Genomic DNA, 16,679 nt, shown 5'->3' with positions numbered 1-16,679 from the left:
CTATTTTATTATAATCAATCAAAGCGATTTTTTTTCAAAATTGAAAAAAATAGTATAGAATAATTGTCATGGACTTTGAAAAGTAAAAATAAACAACTACGATAAGTATCTATTAAAATGCTATGACATTTTCAGCATAAATAGAGAGTAAAGTCAACTTTTGAATAATTCAAGTTGATATAACCATTCCAAAGATATAGTAGATATCGACTCATGCAGTTCTCTACGGAATCGGTCTTTTTTCTTTAATTTTAATTTTTGTATTTTTTAATCCAGCTGAAACTTTTTTGGTGCCTTCGGTATGCCCAAAGAAGCCATTTTGCATCATTAGTTTGTCCATATAATTTTCCATACATGTTTTAGTGACAAAAAGTGAAAGAAAAAATCACCAAAAAAATCGCCGTGTATCATATTTTTTCAGTGTAGTCCTTATTCATACCTACAACTTTGCCGAAGACACCAAATCGATCAAAAAATTCCTTCAAAAGATACAGATTTTTGAATTTTCATATATCATTTTTGTATGGACAGCTGCCAAATTTGTATGGAAAATTATATGGACAAACTAATGATGCAAAATGGCTTCTTTGGGCATACCGAAGGCACCAAAAAAGTTTCAGCCGGATCAAAAAATACAGAAAAAATCGAATGACCGAAATCTCAGAGAATTGCTCAATATGTTAAGGAGTTTTTAGTTAATTGATTGGACCACTTGATCTAGCCATAAACATCAACTTAAATTTTAGCCAAATCCATAACGTACAGAAAAATAAATTAATTTCTGAAGTTTTTTTTAACTTTTAGAAAAAAAATCATGCTACCTTAATAGTTTTTGAAAAGCTTTGGATGAGCAAATTTAAAGTTTGTTTTGTTTAAACAAACTCAGATTTTTTTTTAATATTCTGAGATATTCATAATCAAATTTCAAATCAATCCAGAAAATGAAGAAAATAAAGTGAGTTTTTCCATTTATAAAAATCGTTACAAAACCCGTTTTCAAAATTCGTCTCAGTTGACTAATGCAGCAGCATCAAAATTCGCGAAACAATCAATCAAAATCACCGCGATCAATCTATCATCCACTTCATTAACAAAATATTCGCCGAAAGTCTCAAGTTTCAAATGCACTCCACGGAATAAAAAGTTCCTAATGTTCAGCCAAAAAAAAAACCTCATCAATCTCACCAGCTGGACCATATCATCTGACGCCGAGGAAAGTACTGTGAGAAAGTAAACTTCCATCGAAATAAAAATCTCAAAAAAAAAAAACGAACTCCAAAATTACATCTCCGATTGCACAGCATTCCCCCTTTCTTATTCTTTAAAGGAAAAAAAAAATCTCAAAAAAAAACGACCAGACCACTTGATCCTCCGGCGAACCATCCGAGGGGAAAACGGGCCGAAAACGAAAATTTTCTCCTAAACGCTCGATTACGATTTATCAAAATATGCTTCACCCTTGAGGTCCTCCTCTTTTCATTTTTTTGCTTTGGGCTCGAAATTTTAAGGTTCGTCGTCGTCGTCGACCTTGCCAGGCCAAGTTCACCCGTCTTTGGGCGCCTGCTACGATGGTTTAAGGTTACGCAACTGAAGAATCTCCTCTTTTTTTTTGGTTTTTTGAGGAATCGTTGATGCTGCTGGTTTAACCCTATGAAATTCTTTTCGGGGCCAGATTCGTCATTTCCCGTGGAAGGGATTAAAAGTTTTGATTTATTTTTTGGGTTTTTGTTTTTGTTGGGAAGAAAAGTATTGCAATCGTTATATTAGTTTGTTAGGTTGTTAGGTTGTTAGTTTGTTAGGTTGTTAGGTTGTTAGGTTGTTAGGTTGTTAGGTTGTTAAGTTGTTAGGTTGTTAGGTTGTTAGGTTGTTAGGTTGTTAGGTTGTTAGGTTGTTAAGTTGTTAGGTTGTTAGGTTGTTAGGTTGTTAAGTTGTTAGGTTGTTAGGTTGTTAGGTTGTTAGGTTGTTAGGTTGTTAGGTTGTTAGGTTGTTAGGTTGTTAAGTTGTTAGGTTGTTAGGTTGTTAGGTTGTTAAGTTGTTAGGTTGTTAGGTTGTTAGGTTGTTAGGTTGTAAGGTTGTTAAGTTGTTAGGTTGTTAAGTTGTTAGGTTGTTAGTTTTTATGTTTTTTTCAGATAATTTTTTTTGTCGAAATTTTAAATATGGTTTATCCACACTGCTAGCTGATCCTAATCTTTACATTTTTCAAAAAAAAAGAACCAAACCCAAAAAAAACCCAAGTCAGCTGCCCCCTTGCGCGACCCTTTACGGAACAAGACGAAAAAGGTTCCGTCAAAAGACCTCTCCGCCCGAGAGCAAAAGGTTGAGAAATTGAAAGTAATGGGGTTAAGGTTTTAGGTCTCTCCGATATCTCTCCGGTGTCGTGGCATGCTAGGATGCGTTTCGAAGGGGGAAGAAATCGAAGGAACTTTTTTTTCGAAAAATCCTTTGTTTGCGTGTGTTATTAATGAAGAAACGCTAAAAAATGATGTTTGTACAGCTTACGATCGACGGCAGATCTTCTAGTCCTGTTAGAGCAGTCCCGGCAAAGATTAATGGTGCAAAAGGATTGAAACCTGAGAAATTGATATTGACGCTATAAAACGTTCGAAATTGATGAAAATATTAGGCGATCTTTTTTTTTTGAAAACGGGGAAAAAACGGAAGTTTCTCACGGATTTTTCTTTGGGTTTTGCAACGGTAAATTTTTGCGCAAATCGAAAACCGAACCGTAGGAAAGGGGTAAGGATTCATTAGAAACGTATCGAATTTCCGTTACATTTGTCAAAAAAATGTGCGCGTTGTGGCACAGCAAGGGTTGGCTAATGATGCTGGGCCCAGCTGGACACATTTTTTGTTGTATAAATGGTTGATTTTAAAGTAAATGCGGTTTGGGGATTTTTCAGGATATTTGAAATAATTTTATAAATATTTCGCTTGTTGCACTCAGAGATTAAGGTTATTATTTCGATTTTTTAATTGTGTTCTATAAAATTACTAAAGGCTCTAATTAGGTAATGTTATAGAAATCAATGACATATAAAAAAATAACATAATTTAAATTTATTATGTGCATACTTTTCTTTCATTCCACACATGGGTAATTCTCTACCAACTTACACGAAATCGGGAAAAGTTGCCACGACCCCTTTTCGATTTGCGTGAAACTTTGTCCTTAGGGGTAACTTTTGTTCCTGATCACGAATCAGAGTTCCGTTTAATGATATCTCGTGACGGAGGGCGGTACGACCCCTTTCATTGTTGAACATGCGAAAAAAGAGGTGTTTTTCAATAATTACAAAATTACGAAAAAACTTATTTTTCATTAAAAAAAACACTAAAAAAGTTTTAAAAACTCTGCCATTTTCCGTTACGTCATTTTAAGTAAAATTTAATGCACTTTTTGAATCTGCATTAACCCAGAAGGATCATTTGTTTCATTTAGAACATAATTTTTCATTTTAAAATTTCGTGTTTTTTTAAAGCTTTGTAGGGTTACCGACGGCCTGTGTCCCGAATTACACTTCCCCCAGAACCTTCCTTTTCCTTGCACGATACTTCCTTCACTCCTGCTGCATGTTCCTTCCACTCCTTTTCCTTAAATCCACTATCCTTGCATGGATCCTTCCCCCACCCCACTAATCACTCCCGCGCGTACTAACTTAGATTTCGGACCTTGATTAGGTAAAAACTCGCATTGATTTGTGTAACGAACCGTACTCGGCGGTGGCTATTTCAGACCTACTTTTTATTACTCGTTATGCTTTTGTTTACGTTTTGCGCCGAGATGACAGATCTCGCGTAGCAGTGGAGCTGGTTTTGGGGTTTGTGTATGTCTGTACAATTCGTGTCGTTTTGTCTGTAGGTATTTACATGTTTGGTGTTTTGTTTACAAGTTGGTATGTTGCGTTTTTGTGATTTTGCATGTAATTTGTGATGTTTTACAGGTGCGTTAGGTTACTAGGGTAAGTACACTTATTCTTGTCTAGGGATAGTTGTCAGGATTGCAGTCACTTTGTTGTTCCTGACAAGTGCGTTTACAATGAGACAGTTGAATAACTCTGGCTGTAGATGTCGGATCGATCTCATATTTTGGTCAATGTTAGAACACATCAACGCCTAAACTCCCAAGCTCGAGAAAAAGGGAGAATTTGTATGGAAATTCCCCCTTTTCTCGAGCTTGGGAGTTTAGGTGTTAAAAGGAAGAAAATGCAACAAAAAGCTCATTAAAACATGCTGATGAAAAATTAGATAAATCGTTGAAAGTTCATTTCTACCCAAATATCAGCGAGAATATCATACGCGCATAATACTCGCGCAGTATTCCTAGGTTGCATACCGCATCGACTCCAATATTGGCTTCATATTGGTGCAGTATCAGAAGTGAATTGCCCTTTGAAACCAAAAGTGTCTCATTGATGACTACCCTACCCTACATTAAATTTTTCTTAAGAAGACATGTTCCAAAAAATTTTTACAGTTGAGTAACGGAAAATGACAGAGTTTTTAAAACTTTTTAAGTGTTTTTTTTTTCATCAAATGGAGCGTCCAATTTTATAAAAAAGTCTCTTTAACACCAAATTTCACCGTTTCAATTCAATTGGTGTTTATTAGAATTTAACAGTTCTGCTCCAGGATGTTACATTTGCAATTCAGAGATTTGGAGAACCTTTCAACTGAGATCAATTCATAAGCCTTTACAGGGAGGGTACATATTTCTAAATTTAGATTTTGCTAGCTGCGTGCTCTTTTAGGGAAAATAGGGTTATCTCATCACCGTTTCAGGCTGCAAATTATTGAAAAACACCTATTTTTTCGAATGTTCAAAAATGAAAGGGGTCGTACCACCCCTCCGTCACAAGATATCATGACAAAAGTTACTCCTTATGACAAAGTTTCACGCAAATCGAAGTGGGGTCGGGGCATCTTCTGTGTGAGTTGGCGGTGAATTACCCTTAAACAATTCAATATCTTTTTAAAGTGGTTTGTTTAGGCTTGGGCAAAAAAAAAAACTAAATTAAAATTTCTCAATAAACTTTCCTTGGAGAAAACGAAAACCTTCTCTTATCCAAATATTAACCTCTCAGAATTGAACAACTTTGGCTAAAGTCAAATATTCTAGGGGATAGGTAAAAACACGAAAATTGGTACAAGTCATGGTTTTGATCGACGACGTTTTGATATTTCAATGAAAAAATGGTTTATTGTAGAAAAACTAACTAATGAGCTTATAAATTATACTAATGAAACATGCAAAAAAAAATCTATTTTAGTATTTGCAGTTTGTCGTTACAAAAAAGTATTATCTGTAAAACACTAAAATGTCCACGCAAAACAATGTAAATCAGGCACAGCCTAAGTGTAAACAAGCAGTCTGCTTACGTCGGTGGATGTTTAAATTGATTTTTGAAGTAAGACAGTCTGGCGGCGCTGGAGTAGGTAGTAAAAAAATCATTCAACAGTTTATTATGTTCAAACATCTTTTGGATTGTGCATAAAAAATTAATTTGTTTACAAAATTTTATCGTATTACTCTAGGCATTAAAAAGTTATCAATTCTCGGATTAGCTTTCAAAAAGCTGTAAGAGCCAATGGTAAACAAATCCTTTTTTTGCCTCGGTATTCGACCTACTCACAAAAAACCTATTTCAAATTTTCTTAAGATTGTTCATCGTGTCTTTCAAGTGCTCCAAGATAAAAATAAATGAAATTTTGTTACAATTTGGAGAAATACGACAATTAGTGCCGGCGGTCACGGTGGCTCTTACGGCTTTTTGAAAACTCACCCGAGATTTGTTCTATTGATCAAAATTTGATAACTACTTTTTCAATGAAACCGTAAATGAAATTTGCGTAAATTCTGCCCAATGATGATTTGAATCGCCATTAGAATAATGTTTAATTAAGATTAAAACTATTTATTCATGTTTAATTAATTATTCCAAAACATGAAAATAAAAGTTTGCTGACATTTTTATTTTCATTTTTGAGTTCAAGCAATGATTTCTTTCTCGAGGCCACATTTCACAAGAAGCATTGTTAACAATCAAAACAGCATGTGGTCCCACACGAGGAAAGGATTGAAATCAAACACATCCTGTGGCCCCGGGAACAGAATATCCGAGATCTGAGGCAGGTAAGAAAAATACAGTAGCGAAAAATCCTTCAAAACGGCGCTCGGCGCACAGCAGGATGGATCACTTTTTTTTCTCCAGCACCAAGGGTTGAATGAAATTTTGTTCGTTTTTCGGCGCGCTTTTTTTGTTGCTGGCTTGCGCAAGATTTTTGAAAGAGGTAAATTTTCAATCCGACCGGTGAGAGGGTGCTGAATCCTTTCAGTTCGTGTTACTTCGTTTTTTTTTCGTTGACGGGAAAAAGAGGGATGACGCATAATTTTATGGGAAAAGGGTTTTTTTTCGAGATTTTATTATTGATTTTTGTCAGCTGTTGAAGGTTTCGTTTTTTTTCGTTCTTTCAAAGTTTAGATGATCGTTATCTCGGCAGCGGCGAACAGCGGTTGAAAGAATGTTTTTCAAAGTCGAGATGCGGATCAACGGATTTCTGGACGGAAACATCGGGGGTAAAGATCATTTGGGGAAAATCTATCACCTGGAAAGTAAACATTGTGACGGGATTGATGACGGGTTGAATGTAATTCAGTTCAAAGATTTGTTATGTTTTATGGTCACGATTTTTTTTTAAATATTTAAACGAAGGCAGTTTTTGTATCATTTTCACTACCTAAGCTTTTTTTTTTTAATTTCTTAGAAATTATTCTTAGATACCAAATGGTCATGTGTAGTATAAATTCTTAGAAAAATAAACGAAAAAAATCAAGCAATTTCAAAATGAAGTACTTTATGCCGTAAATCGGGAAGATTTTTCAAATATTATTCAGCCGTTAAGACGTGTCTCAACATTTATATTTTTTAAAGGTCAGACAATGTCCATTAACCTTTTTTTTCTTAAGTGATTTTCACAATATGGCTTGATTTTCGATGAAATGATTATTTTAAAATTCGGGGTGACTGTCAAACTGTGATTCTTACCTTGCTTATTTGACTTTGAAAAAATGCAAATTAAAATGATCACGTCCAATGGACACTTCACAAGGTTTCTTTCAATGTTTCATTTGAAAAAAAAACACACGCAATTTAATGCTTCTTTAACTCAGTTTATTGACTTTTTTTATAAAATCCATATAAAGTATAGGTTATGTGAATATGAAGTTCTAAGTTTGTTTGGCATTTTAAAATTATTTTTTTTCCACAAAAACCCATCAATTTTGGTTGCCACAAAACCAATTACAGTCCAGACACGATTATCCGAAGGCCTCGAAAAAATTTCACTTCGGTAATCGAATCTTCGGATAATCGAATCACGAAAAAAATATTTTTTTTCGTTGTCCCATAAACTATTTTAAAATTATTTAGAATTTTTTAATCCAAGATGACGGCCAAAATAGCCGGGCTGAAATATTGAAAAAAAAATGCATTTAAAATGATCGATTTAAAAGGACCTCAAATATTCAAATTTAATTGATTCCCATAATTTCCCATAATTTCGCTACCGGCTAGCGGGTATTGGATTGGACCACACACATCAAATATTCAAATTTAATTGATGTTAAAATAAAATATAAAAAAATGTTTTGGTCATGATTTGATTATCTGAAGTCTCATACAAACCTTCGGATAATCTAAATTTCGGATAATCGAGGCTTCGGATAATCGAGTCTGGACTGTATCCAGCATGAATGAAGGATTGTTACAACATTGTGTAGTTAACTAAAATTAAAATAACTTATACCAAAGCTTTCAAAAATCTCCTTCTCTGTAAAGTGTTTTCTTTTTATTTAGTTTTTGTTCAGTGTATCACTTAAAATAAGTGAAATTTTACACTTGGAGTTAATTCGCGTACGGGACATTTCGCCGAAGGTCGTTTTGCCGAATGGGTCGTTTCGCCGAATGGACATTTCACCGAAGGTCGGTTCGCCGAATGGGTCGTTGCGCCGAATGGACATTTCGCCGAATTAAAAAAAAAGAGAAAACGAAAAAGGAAAAAATAAAATGAAAAAGAAATGGATAAAAAAGTAAAAAAAAGTACTAAAAAAGGGTTTGAGTATACTTCTGTCAGTTTTGCATTCTTTCAAACATGAATCGTTCTTTGTTTTAGCTTTTGGTAATTTTGGTGTTTTATATTTTTGTTTATCTTCAATTTTAATTTTTTTTAATTCGGCGAAATGTTCATGCGACAAAACGGCCTAACGACAATCGGCGGAACGTACCAGATTCGTTAATTCAAACTTGAGCATTTGACATTTTTTTAGAAGTTCTCAATAAAATAAAACTCATACTTTGCGTGATGAAATTTAGACCGTTTCATCATTTCAAGATACCTTTTACAAAAAAAGTACTCGAATCGAGTACTACATTCTGGCAGCTGTCCAATCAAAAATGGTACGTAAACATTCGAAAATCTGTATCTTTTGGAGGAACTATCAGATCGATTTGGTGTCTTCGGCAAAGTTCTAGGTTTTGATGAGGACTATTCAGAAAAAAATACACGGAAACACATATTTTACCAATTTTATGTAAATTGAAATCTTATTAATTTTTTTTTCTATGATTTTTGATGTTTTTTGCGATGAATTTTCAATAGAAAAGTTTACAAAATTTTGATAAAGTGCGCCGTTTTCGAAATATAACCACTTAAAGTTTGATTGTAACTTAAAGGGTACACAGCAACCAAGGGAGGTGTTAACTTCTTATTCCAAAATTGTTACATTTACGGACCCAGCAAAAAGTAGTGTAAACATTTAAACTACAAGCCTTAAGTTAAACTTATTCATGAAAAATGGTTGTAAAATGCGTTATACATTGTTTTGCAATCATATATTTTAAAAAAACCCTAAGTTTCAACCATTTTTGTTTACAAAAAAAATAATTCGCATAACGTGTTGTCATAACCTGTTAACATTGATTGTGAAGGCGAAATTTTTTTTTTTAAGTTGTTTGCATTGCACATTTCCTCCAATCAGAACATTTTTTTACTGTGTTGACAAAGTCAATATGGAATTGAAAATTTTTAAAAAGGCTAAATGTCTAATTTATACAAAACTTTCGAAGTTTCGAAACTAAAGGTATCGAAAAATGCATTACAGTCCAGACTCAATGATCCGAAGCCTCGATTAGCTGATCTTCCAATTATCCGAAGTGAGTTTTTGATTCTTGATTTTTCAGGGAATTTTTAATATTTGTATTGACCTAACTTATGGCCTATCTACAATACATATTTGCATCAGCCTAATACGATAAATTACGATAAATTTCAACTATGAAGCTTTCAGCTCGGGTCAGCTCTGTAATGGACGGAGCGCGAAAAGTCAAATTTAAGTTTTAAAAGTTATTCTAAGACTTTTAAAGTTTTTTTTCTGTAAGGCCGATGCAAATATTTTTTTTAAGTTTATGTCACCCGCCCCCCCACCCCCTTCAAAATTGGTCCAAAAAATCAGGGGCGAAAAAATTTTTTTTTCAAAAAACTTGAATATTTTAATAAATATAAAACTATTCAAATGAAAACAATCGCATTTTCCTGCATTCATAATCATGTTAGACAGGTTTGGGTTGGTTTCAAAATATTTTGAATTTTTATGAAAATCCGATTTACAGCACCGCAAAAAAAAATTTTAAAGCAAAAATATTTTTTTGCTTTAGATATTTTAAAAACTAATGATTGCAAAATAACCGGACAGGTATGTAATGCATTTTAAAACTTTTTTTTTTATTCAAATGATGAAACCATAACTAGTAACAGCATCTCAGTTTTAGTGAAAAAAGTCGATTTTTCCCGTTTTAGTCACTTTCCCATTTTTGCGCATGGCGCGTCGAAAAACTCAGTTTTTATTTTCAAAAAATTGTATCTCAGAGTATTGAAAACATAACTTCAAAATTTTTTGATATATTATGTAAAATTTTCCGAGGAATCTGATAAAATATTTTCAGACAAAGGCTCCCGAGACCTTCAAAACAGCATTTTAAATTATCATGCGATCTTTTCAAATGTTAAGCTAGATTTTTGAAACTTCTTACTAATCACCTTTCTTTTGCGCATAAGACAGCTAAAATCGGATGAAATGGCGCGGAAATATGATTTTTTGAAAAAAGTGGTTTTTGCGAAAATCGACGAAAATTACCATTTTTTTTGGAACACCCTAAAACGGCGTAGGTCACTCAATGGCCAAACAAAAAATACGGGTCTAATTATTTCGGCCAAGGAACCCCCAGAAAAATTTTGAGCCCGATCGAAGAACTATTTTTTCGAATCGTGCTGTTTTCGTGGGGAATTGCTGGTAATTTAATTTTTTAAAGATTTTTATTGGGGTGCGGGCTCAACTCTGTTCAAAGTACGAGGGACATAAACTTCAAAAAATATATGCAACGGCCTTATAGCGATTCATATCAGGAGTAAACCTTGCATTCATTAACCCTCTACAACCTAACCCCGCCTTTAGACGGGCTTCGATCTAAAAAATCGCCAAAAATCAATTTTCCAACCGATTTTTGATCTTTAAAAAGCATTGGAAAGAAAAACTCTTCAAATTTTAGAAAATTTCAGGGTTGGAAGTTAAACTTGTTTTATGTGACTTTGCCAATGTTTTTAAAATATCATTTTTTAGGGGTCAACTTTGGCAGTGTTTTTTACTAACATTTCCTATATTTTCAATAAAAAGAAGTATGCAGTAATTTTTGTAGTGTCCCAGACTATGTCTCTACGCATTTTTTTGCAATTTAAATGATGATGGTGCGATTCTATAGCAGAAAATGTGAAAAACATGCAAAAAATTGAAAAAGTGACTGTAAAAACATGGAAAAATTAGATAGGCGAAATGTAATTATATTAGGTGGTAGAGTAGGCCAAATACTACCAAATACAAACATAAACTAAATAAGATAAATGCAAATTAAAATACTATAAATGAAACAAGAAGAACATAAAACAAGAAAAGTAAAGTTTTTCGTAGAACAAAAGCTGCTCAAAATGACCTTCTGAACACGGGAAAAATAAATATTTTCGAAAAAAAAATTTGGGCAGTAGAGGGTTAATAAAAATTTCTAAAAATATATCACACCAAACAGGAATCCAATGACCGACGACGACTGGCTAATTGGCTAAGGTCTCTAAATCACACCCGAAACCACCACCGAAGATAATCTCCTCAAAAGAAATCACCAACAAAAGAGACCCCGGCTCGGAAACTGTGTGCATAAAGGCGCTTCCCTTAAGTAGAGGTCAATTTCTACGGGGTCGTGTCGGAGGTCCTTCGCAAAGGAAAAAAGGATCGTTTTCGGCTCAAGAAGGGAGGAATGAATGAAGGAAGGTGTGATAATTTGCTGCTTTTGAGCCGAACCAGAGAAAAGGACACGCGACCCCGGCGCTTTACGGAAGGTGATCTCGTTGAGGTCAGTAAACTTTTAAGGGAGGAGGTCAGTTAACGGGAGAAGGGACTTTAAATTGGACAATTAGAGGATGCTTAGATGGGTTTTTTGTGTGGGCATGAGAAGGTGTGAAGAAACTTTTTGATTTATTGTTGGATGGTTTGTGATATTTAACAGTAAAATAAACAATGATTCAAATTTAATCTAAATTTTCCTGGTTTTGCTTTAAAATATACCTACTTATCTGCTTTTCAAAACTAACTGTTTCGTAATGCCATTTACGAAAAATCATCATTTTTTTATTCAGCAACTCACCCTAATCTATACCTTTTGAAAAATCCTTATAAATTTTCTTCCAAATGTGCTCATCATGATCTTCTAATAGATGCCATAAATTAAACTTAAAAATTACGCGTGCATCCTCTCTGCTGTTTGTTGCATTCTCTCCGATCACGTCCCCTATTTCTCATCTTTCTCCCCATTTATTCTTTTTCGAAAAAAGAAAGAAATTTAAAAAACGGTAAAGAATTTCCGGTTCGGTCCCAATTTACGCCAAAAAGGTGAGACAAACACACACGCACGCAACAGACGGTACGGAGGATTCTGACGGGTGTGTCCCAGGTCTTCCCTTTATGGCACTTCTTTATTATTATTTTTTTCTCCGGTATTTGCTGTTTAAACACGCCGATGAAAGGATATTTTTTCGTTGTGGGAAATTAATCCTTTCTTTCTCGGGTTAATCATTCGAAAAACGTGGCCCAGCTGGGACGATTTGGTTGGTTTTGTTGTTTTTTCAAAGGTTTGTTCCAAATTTTACCAGTTTGCAAGAAATTCATAAAATATTATCGTGTAGTTTAAGTTGCTTCAGCAAATCCGTTTTATGTTGAACAACCTTAGACTAAGTAAAAAAGTTAATTAACAGCTTGTTATACCGTTGAACAACTTTTGCACAAAAAGGAAAAAAAATAACTATTTTAAAAACAATTGCTCTAAAAAAAATGTCGCCAAAAAAATCGTCCACTGTATACTACGCAGGTAGCTTGTTGAACAACAGTTCTAGCAACCATTGATTGATCATTTTTAGTTACATTCAGTTCCATTTAGATCCATCGTTGAAAAAATGTTTGGCTACACACAAAAAATATTGTAGGACTAAAATTTGTCACAATAGATTTTGAAAGCGTTAAATTACTCCCTTACATTCAAACCTGATTGAAACGCTCGAGTAGACATTTGATCCCTAACTTTAGGGAGCATTAACTAAATCGGATGCTTCCGGTTGCAAAAGATCTAGATTTGTCTATATTTTTATCTGTCAATTGGGAGACAAATGTGGTTTATTTTTACCGGAGATTTTCCGGATTCCGTTGGGTTACTGTGATGCCTTAACAAAAAATCAGGAGGCAAAAAAATAACTTTTTCAAAAAAATTGCATTGAATTCAAAAAAAAAAAATTAATTGTACACATTGTAAGACGTTATTTTTTGTAATTTCAATCAAATACGGCACCATTAAACCATTGGCAAATTTAGAATTTTCAGACTACAGCTCGGATAAGTCATAAAACCATAGCAAATAGAAATATTCTCGTAGGTTCATTCATATTTTGCACATTTTGACATAGAAATTTAATAATGAATAAAACATGTTGAGATAATGTTTTGCCTCAAAGCGATGAACATTCAAAAAGAAAAATTAGGTTTGTTTAATTATTTTCACATTTCGTGGAAAGAATGTTTTTCAAATAGTCGTGTTGTTCAAAACGAGATGGCATTGTATTTGTTTTCCTATCAGAGGTGTCTGAGCGAGTATTTACGAAAAAAATATTTTCATTGATGCTGGAAAATAGTGACTGTTGAAAGTTAAAGATGACATTTTAAGATTTTTTTTGTTAAGTAGTTTTTGATAGAAAATTAAATTTTTCATAAAGAAAAATAAGTCATTTTTTTACATACATTTTTAACCCTCTATAGCCCAAACCAGGGCTTCGATTAAAAAAATCTCCAAACATCCATTCCAATCAATTTTGGATCTTCAAAAGTCATTTCCAGGGATCAACCTTGGCAGTGTTTTCTAAAATTAACATTTCTTAAATAAAAATAAGTAGAGCGTTTTAGGCAGTTTTGATATTTTCCAGTCTCCTGAAGCCTTTGGAGGATTCCTTTATTCATTCATACTCAAATCATGAAAGATTTTAGCAAAACAACAAACATGTTTGGGCCATTCAACAATGTTTTGAGAAAAAAACGTTTTTGGCGAAACAAAAATTTCAATGTTATACAAACAGAGTTGTTCTTGGTCAATTGCATCAATTTGGCGCCCCTATCAAATTTAGCAACACTTTGACAAATTGATGTTTAAACTTTCAATAATTGCTTCATAAAGCTTGTATTTATTTATTGCAGTTCGAGACATAAATATGATGGTTGAAAAAATCCGAATTACTGTTTTTAAACTTATTTTTCGGTATATTTGTTGTGCTCGTGATTGCATTTAAGGGTGCACAGCAACGAAGGAAGTTGTTGTCTTCTTATTCCAAAATTGTCAAACTTACGGACCCAATCCTGCAATAACGGGATTGTAAAATTAATCAAACTTTGTTGTAAATTACTTTGTGGACAGTACTTTAGGGGATGAATAATAAAATATTTCGACAGTACCAGTAGTTTTGAAAATACTAAACTGTCTGTAACAAAAATCTGGGTGCAAAAGCTCTGGTTGATGTGCACCGTCATTGGTAAATCGTTTTGAAAAATTCAATAATATTTACAACCGTTTTAAATAATAATAATGTTTGTCATCTTGATTTTCATTTCAACCAATCTGAAATGGGTGTTCTATGCAATAAGACTGAAATGAAAATTTAAAGTTGAAATAAAGTTTACTGAAATTTTGGTTAGATGTCATTCAATTGGTAATGAAATAATATCAGAATGTTTGCAGTAGAGCAATTCTCTACGATATCGGTATTTTTTCTTTAATTTAATTTTTTGTATTTTTTAATCAGGCTGAAACTGTATTGGTGCCTTCGGTATGCCCAAAGAAGCCATTTTGCATAATTAGTTTGTAAAATTTTTTTTTGGTGATTTTTAATTTCACTTTTTGTCACTAAAACTTGATTTGCAAAAAAAAAACTATTTTAATTTTTTTTATTTTCTTATATGCTTTAGGGGACATCAAAAACCAACTTTTCATCCAGAATGGGCAAAAAATCTTTGATCAAGTTATGAATTTTTGAATCAATACTGATTTTTTCAAAAAATCGATATATAGTCGCAAAAAATTTTCAACTTCATTTTTCGATGAAAGTTCCAATTTGCAATCAAAATATAATTTAGTGAAATTTTGATAAAAAGCACCGTTTTCAAGTTATAGCCATTTGACTTACTTTTTAACTTTTTTGAAAAAAGTCGCAGTTTTTCATTTTTTTTTAAATTAGTGCCCAGGTTTGCCCACTTTTGAGAAAATATTTTTGAAAAGTTGAGAAAATTATCTGTATTTTGCTTGTTTGAACTTTGTTGGTGCGACCTTTAGTTGCTGAGATATTGCCATGCAAAGGTTTAAAAACAGGAAAATTGATGTTTTCTAAGTCTCACCCAAACAACCCACCATTTTCCAATGTCGATATCTCAGCAACTATTGGTCAGATTTGTAATGTTAATTTTCAATTTACCGTGTATCACATATTGCCAGTGTAGTCCTTATCCACACCCAAAGGAAACATATAGCTCAAAATCTGCAACAGTGGATTTGCTGCAGAAAATGTCACATTTTATAACATTTTTTGCAGCAAGCCCGTAGATCATTTTTGCCCGCGTGTAAACATTTCAGCGATCTGCAGTTCTCACCAACACATATAATAGGGACGTGGCGTTACATCGTGCTGCCACCTGGTTTTTTTAAGCGCAAGAGTGTAAAAGTGCTGAGTCATCGTCTAAAAATAGACGGCGTCCTATCTCGCCCAGCAAAATGAAGTCGATAAAGAAGTCGGTTTCGATGAGAAAAAGTGGAAAATGTTGTCTAAAAATAGCGACGCCATCCCCCTATGCTGGCCTGTCCCCGAGCAACACTCCAAAGAGAAAAATATGTTGGTGCTCTTTCACTCACATTTCATCAAGCGTCCATGGCGCGGTGGTAGCGTGTCGGATCAATAACCAAGAAGTTGGTGGTTCAATCCTCGTTCTGTTAAGGGTTTTTTTGTGAAATACAACCAAAATGCCGTCGGTAATGTCGATAATTGTCGGTAACGGGCAAAAATGTCATACCCCTATATCGCAAAAAATGCATGAGGACAGTTTTCATGCAGATTCTGATATACTTTCATGCCACCATGCATCACAATCATGCGGCCGCCGTTTGGGTGCATACACCCAAAGGAAAAATATATCTCAAAATCTGCAACATTAGATTTGCTGCAGAAAATGACACATTTTATAACATTTTTTGCAGCATGCCCGTAGATCATTTTTGCCCGCGTGTCATAATTTCAGCGATCTGCAGTTCTCACCAACACATATAATGCTGGCCCGTCTTAGAGCAACACTCCAAAGAGAAGCATATGTTGGTGCTCTTTCACTCATTTTTCATCAAGCGTCCATGGCGCGGTGGTAGCGTGTCGGAACAATAACCAAAAAGTTAGTGGTTCAATCCTCGTTCTGTTAAGGGGTTTTTTTTGTGAAATACAACCAAAATGCCGTCGGTAATGTCGATAATTATCGGTAACGGGCAAAAATGTCATATCCCTATATCGCAAAAAATGCATGAGGACAATTTTCATGCAGATTCTGATATACTTTCATGCCGCCATGCATCACAATCATGTGACTGCCAGTTGGGTGTACCTACAACTTTGCCGAAGACACCAAATCGAGCAAAAAATTCCTTCAAAAGATAGGGATTTTTGAATTTTCATACATCATTTTTGTATAGACAGCTGCCAAATTTGTATGGAAAATTATATGGACAAACTAATGATGCAAAATGGCTTCTTTGGGCATACCGAAGGCACCAAAAAAGTTTCAGCCGGATTAAAAAATACAAAAAAAAAATCGAATGACCGTAATCTCTGAGAATTGTTCTATTGAGTTTTTTTTTGTAATTAATGTCCGATGCGCATACGACCTTTTCAAACGCCACGCGCTTAAAACTTGGTTCGGTCTTGGTTCGATTTTGACTTCACTCGCTTTATATGTGGATGACAGTTGTGACGTAGCCGTGGTTTACTGTTGTATCGATAATTATAATTAT

Source organism: Culex pipiens, chromosome 1 (assembly GCF_016801865.2).
Source record: "Culex pipiens pallens isolate TS chromosome 1, TS_CPP_V2, whole genome shotgun sequence".
Lineage (NCBI taxonomy): Eukaryota > Metazoa > Arthropoda > Insecta > Diptera > Culicidae > Culex > Culex pipiens.
This window is presented reverse-complemented; position numbering follows the sequence as displayed.